Genomic DNA, 6,516 nt, shown 5'->3' with positions numbered 1-6,516 from the left:
GGCAGAGGTTGTCCAGAGCTACCCAGGAACCACAGAAGGGCAGCTGGGTGTCCTAGGGCGGGAGACACTTGGCAGTAATTCAGGAGAGCCAAGGCATAGGGAATCATAACAGAAAAGCTAAAATAGGTGTGAATGGAGAGGAAATGAGAGTCTGGGTGTGGAATACCAGGAGTGGCAGGTGTTGATGGCACTGAGCTTATCTGCTCACCAGAACATCTAAAGGTAGCTCCTCCAGATGTCTGGAGGGCAAGGACAGTGAATAAATCTTAATGACTCCCAGAGAAGGGAGAGGATAAGAAACTGAATAACATAATCTGGCCCTGTTCTGATTGCCTACATTGCCCACTTCTGCATTGATCTCCATCCAACTGAGCCTTATCTCCCACCCTACTCTCAGCATCTCCTCAGCAGCTCAGCCCTTACCACGGCCACTTATGTCTCACACCTGAGCCTAAGGGCCCTTTAGCCAAAGCATGATCCACAGACCTCTCTCTTCCCTGGAAGCACCAGGGCCCCTCAGGTCTGTTCACCAGCTTGGGCCATTCCTGTAAGAAGCCCTTCCTTCTCCCTCATGCAAGAAACAAGGAAGCATGCAACATAGTCCCTGAGGTTTTCCTTCCTGAGAGCCCTCTTTCACAAAGCCTGTCAAACCTAACATGGCAAAATCAGAGCTGGAAAGGCCTTTAACAAAGCATGTTCAGCATGGCATGGAGGAGGTGGTCAAGGTGGCTGTCTCAGTGCTGTACGGTGCAGTTCCTCTCTACTTTTGATGTTCTTGTAAAGCCTGAACATGGGATGGATGTCAAAAGTCTCCTTCTACCACTGCTTGCCTCTTCTAAAGGCAAACCCCCAGTCACACATCTCCATGTGATCCAGTAAGCAGCTCACAGTCCAGACTGGTGCTACAGGACTTCCACTGCCTTTGTTTTCATATTTACATGGTAGAGAGTGCATGTTGGTGACCTGACCTACTTATAGGATGAAAACCCTTTAGGGCAGAAGAGGCTGTATTCCTGAAAGGATTCAGGAAGACTGACATCTCTCTTAGTCCTAAGTAAGGTCTGTTCCATGGGACACTGAGGAAATTCTTTTGTTTGTCCCAGAAATGTACATGACTTTGTAGATGCAGCCATAGGTTGCTTTGCTTTGTGAACCCCAGCCATGTCTGAACAACCTGGCTGGTTTGACACATTACATCAATATCTGTGTGTGTGTGTGCATGCACATATGGAGTTTTCCTATGTCTGAGCTAGCTGATTGCTGTTATTTCTGCTGTATTTTGCAGCAGGGGACCCCAGAGGTAGTCACAGCCAACAGAAATGATCACCTGGGGAGGCTCCTCAGCCCCTTCTCGGGCAGCACAAGCACAGCCGGTTCAGGCTCCTGCTTTGCATGTCTCTTGGGCTGTTTCTTAAGCTGCTGTGCCTTCTGGCACCTAGAAGTTAGCATGCCAGCAGAGAAATGACTGAACTCTCCTGGAAACACCAGTGGTCAGGATACAGTAGACCATTCAGAGCTGGTTTGTGAGATCCTGCACCACAGAGCCCTGTCACTGCCTGGCACATGGGCTGGCAGGAGGTAGCTTGCTGTGGCAAGCTCAGCAAAGCCCAGGGACACCTCAGGCTGGAAACCCATCACCAAACACCCACATATTGTCAGCTGAGAATGTGCATTCTTTCTTCAGCACTTATCATCCAGGGCTCAGCCCTAGCTCACAGCAGCCTGGGGCTGGCACCCTTCTGCCACCCACAGCATCCCTAGCTGGCTGCATGCTGGCCCTGGTGTTTGCCACCTCTGAAATTGGGCCACGAGCAAGGCTTCTTAGTTCCTCAAGCATTTAATTCTGCCACCTCTCTCCAAAATATGTTATATTCTTTTTTATGTATCCCTTGGCCTCTGAGCTCAGCAGAGGAGGTGGACCTGGCACTCACTGGGATACCATCTCCTTCTACTACTCTCCCAGTGCCTGTCTCTTCCAAACCTGAAAGGTCTGGAAGCCCTGACCTGGCTCATCAGATGATACTAGGATTCTCCCCTCCCTTTTCCCTAGTTACCAATAAGCTTAACAAATACCGATGGTCAGAAAGAGGATCCAGGTAACTACAGATTGGTCATTCTCACCTCCATTCCCAGAAAGATAACGGAACAACTCATTCTTGATGCAGTCTCCAGGCACATCAAGGACAAGAGGCTTATCAGGAGCAGTCACCATGGCTTTACTAAGGCGAAGTCATGTCTGACCAACCTGAGAGCCTTCTGTGAGGATGTAACCAGGTGGATGGATGATGGCAGAGCAGCAGACGTAGTTTATCTTGATTTCAGGAAGGCATTTGACACCATCCCCCACAGCATCCTTGGAGCTAAACTGAAGAAGTGTGGCCTGGATGATGGGGTAGTGAGGTGGATCAGGAGCTGGTTGAAGGAGAGAAGCCAGAGAGTTGTAGTCAATGGGATGGAGTCTACTTGGAAGTCTGTTTCTAGTGGAGTCCCTCTACAGTACTGGGACCAGTACTATTCAATATATTTATTGATGACCTGGAAGAGGGAACAGAGTGCACTATCAGCAAGTTTGCTGATGACACAAAACTAGGAGGAGTGGCTGACACCCCAGGAGGCTGTGCTGCCATCCAGAGGGACCTGGACAGGCTGGAGAGTTGGGCAGGGAGAAATTTAATGTATTACCACAAGGGCAAGTGTAAAGTCTTGCATCTGGGAAAGAACAATCCCAGGTACCAGTATAGGTTGGGGACTGAGCTGTTGGAGAGCAGCACAGGGGAAATGGACCTGGGGGTGGTGGTGGATGGAAGGATGACCATGAGCCAGCAATGTGTCCTTGTGGCCAAGAAGGCCAATGGCATCCTGGGGTGCATTAGAAGGGGGTGGTTAGTAGGTGGGGAGAGGTTCTCCTCCCCCTCTACTCTGCCCTGGTGAGGCCACATCTGGAATATTGTGTCCAGTTCTGGGCCCCTCAGTTCCAGAAGGACTGGGAACTGCTTGAAAGAGTCCAGTGCAGAGAAAATCTCCTTTATGAGGAAAGGCTGAGGGAGCTGGGTCTCTTCAGCTTGAAGAAGAGGAGAATGAGTGACCTCATTAATGTTTATAAATATGTAAGGGGTGAGTGCCAGGAGGACAGTCAAGCTTTTCTCAGGGGTGACTGACAAAAGGACAAGGAGCAATGTTTGTAAACTGGAGCATAGGTGGCTCCATATAAATAGTAGGAAGAATTTTTTCACTCTGAGGGTGACAGAGCACTGGCACAGGCTGCCCAGGGAGGCTGTAGAGTTTTCTTCCCTGGAGATATTAAAAACCCACCTGGATGTGTTCATGTGTGACCTGCTATAGGTGATCCTGCTCTGGCAAGGGGCTTGGAATAGATGAGATTTTGAGGTTTCTTCCAACCCTGAACATTTTATGATTCTATGATAATTGTTCCCTGACGTTGCTCTTTACTTCATGACTCCTGCTATGATGTGGTTGTAGAGCAGCCAAGAGCAGAGTGGCCTCCACCCAGCAATCTCTTGCTAAAGGCAAATCAGTCAGCAGCAGCTGTAGGCTAATACTAGCACATTTTAAGGACTTTTCACAAGAAGCAAAAACTGAGCAAAACTTGTACCAAACCTGTTTAAAGGTTGGAGACAGGAGAACTGTAACCTGTCGGAGACAGGCAAAGTTTGCAACAAATACTTAAGTGGGAGGATCTAGTTTCACTAAGTGTGCTTTAGAAGACTGGATTCTGGTTCTGCCTTTTATTTATTTATTTTTTTTTTTTTGCTGAGAAAGTAAATTTTCTCTTTTAGGTTTCTCACAGTAAAACAAAGGGAGATTTATTATCTACCTCATTTGAAAACAGAACAGAAAAGTCAAGGTTTTCACACCTATGTGAAGGTTCTCACATAAGAGTGAAAGGTTGTGAGTGATGCTGACTACCTACTGGTAAACTAAACATGGTTGATAAGGAAACTCCAGAAGCTAGGCTGTATTTGGAGGCTGGTCTGGGGATGTACATATTCCCTTTAAACATGAACAGTTAGTCTTGCTCATTGTTGAGACCAATGCATGATACTCTTGGAGAGATACAAAGAGACACTGCCATGAGTTTTCCACACTCATGGCCATGCCTGGTTGGGGATGCCCTTTGCCAGAAGTTCTGAGCTTGCTTTCAGGCATCTGCCCCTCCCTGTGCACATCACTGAATCTCTCTAATCCTCATGTGGGCTTTGACACCATGGTTAGCATTTCTTCTGATTTATTCTGATTTCTTCCTCTTTGGCTGGGTCCAAGAGTTCTTGAAGACCATGGCGCTTGGATCCTGGCCACCGTGCCAACACAAAATAAACAAATAACCACAGTGGCAATATCTCTTCAGAGCACCTTATATTTTCCAACCCCTCTGAAGATTTTTAACCACCTCAAGGCATAGCTGTCTTCTGCAAGACAGGGGCTCCCCAGCCAGACATGGCAGTTTGGAAGGTGACCCTCTGCAAACTGGAACAAAACACAGCAATGCAATGCACCTGCTACTGAGAAAAAAATACTTTACTTTTCCCAGAAGACATAGATCATCTAAATAATAATAGCTACTGTCAGGAGGCTTGACAACATACATCTGAAAAGAGAAGCTGTATGAACTTACCATTCAGTGTATTTATTTTATTTCTCAACCAGCTTGAACACATGACTGACAACTACACACAAGCAATTGCTGGGGACAGATAATTGTCTTGCCCTACTCTAGGACGTATCATATACAAGACAACATGGTGACATAGAGCAGACAAGTTGCATGGAGGTGTTCAACTAAGAACAGACACTACTGCAGGCTTTTACACTGAGTGGCACTGGCATCACCAAAATCACAGCACAGGGTAAAGGCAGTGTTCTTTTTGCCAGAAAGGGGGAAAGGTTCTCACTGACCAGGTTGTTGATGACACCCACAGGCCCCTGTCTGATCCCAACCAGAGCTTATATAGATCTTCTCAGCTGAACTGATTGCCCCTTACCCCAAAGGAGAGCAGACATATCTTGTAGCTGTGGCAGCCCTGGACCACCTGGGGACAGACCTGATCCTTAGGCTCTTCAGCCATTCCCAGTGAGGCTTTCCCCTGACCACACACCTATCTGGAAAAGGGGGGAATACAAAACACTGCTGCACAACTTCCCCAAAACTATCACTGCACAGCACACTAAACACTGTAGCATGAGTTGTTAGCAGTGGTCTGGGACAATTCACATTTCCATTGGCTTTAAGCCTATTTGAGGTTAACTATTGTAGAACACCAGCAATCAAGATATTTGAAATACATTTACAGTGGTCCTGTAATAGCTGCAATAGTCTGAAACAGCCACATGGAAGGAAAAGTTTCAGCAAAGTGAAAAATGCCTGGAAAAGAAGTATTTTACATGTGATTGAAAAACTAACATTCATCTTTCACAGTATTCCTAAACTGAAATGGTGTCAGAACCCACAACTGCAAGCAAAATGGATTCCTTGACAAAAATGAGGTGTCACAACTTTGTACATACGGTGCTGGTTTTTTGAAGTACCTTGAAATGCAATTTAAGGAGTGTGAAAACGGGCAGCATAGAGAGATTTCTTTCTGTCAACAGCTGTTAGTAAATACGTAACCAGAGATGTGCTCCCTAGCACACAGACCTCAGACTCTATCAGTAGCAACTGGTTCTCAGATATTTCAGATCTCCTCCTAGCTCTCATTTTAATTATCCAGAGTTAGTATCCTCTTTTCTCAGCATCTGAATCTAAGGTAAAAAGAGGGTTATGAAAGCATTCTAGAAAAAAACTACAACAAAACACAACTGCTAGTAACCAGGTAGGGACATATAACTAAATTTCTCATTTCCATCTCATTCAGCATTAGGAGGAAATTCTTTACCATGAGGGTGGTAAGAGACTGGAACAGGTTAACCAGAGAAGCTGTGAAGGCTCATTGCTGGATTCATTCAGCTCCAGGTTGCATGGGACTTTGAGCAACCTGGTCTAGTGGGAGGTGTCCCTGACCATACAGAGGGACTGAAACTAGATGATATTTTAGGTCCCATCAAGCCCTAGCTACTCTGTGGTTCTACAATTCTTGTTTGCTTACATGTTTGCCACATCTTTGTCCTGCAGACAACTGTGTGTGTTTAAATAAGTTGCAGTGTGCCACTCTGGATATAAGCATTCATAGAGTTCAGGGGTGTCAACTTTTTGGGAAAAGGTAGACAAAAGACTTTGTGTTGGCCTGTTCAGAGGCAGAAAACTGATAGAACACTTTGTTCCAAATGTCTGCCTACTCCAGAGATACAGGGGGTACAAATTCTAGCTCAGTGACATTACACATCATTATATTGGAGAAAAGCATCCCTGATTTTTCATGTCACCGGTTCCTGGCAACAGGAATCTGTGTCCAGCTGTCCTGGTTTTTCTAACAGTGGGGAAACAACTGACAGTGACTTAGCACTGTGGGAGTGGGACTGGGAGCACGGGACTATTTGCTAGAAGAGCACATCAGGCTGCAG

The sequence above is a fragment of the Calypte anna genome, chromosome 6 (genome assembly GCF_003957555.1).
Source record: "Calypte anna isolate BGI_N300 chromosome 6, bCalAnn1_v1.p, whole genome shotgun sequence".
In the NCBI taxonomy this organism is placed as follows: Eukaryota; Metazoa; Chordata; class Aves; order Apodiformes; family Trochilidae; genus Calypte; species Calypte anna.
The sequence above is the reverse complement of the archived record's forward strand: the minus strand, read 5'-3'. Positions refer to the sequence as shown.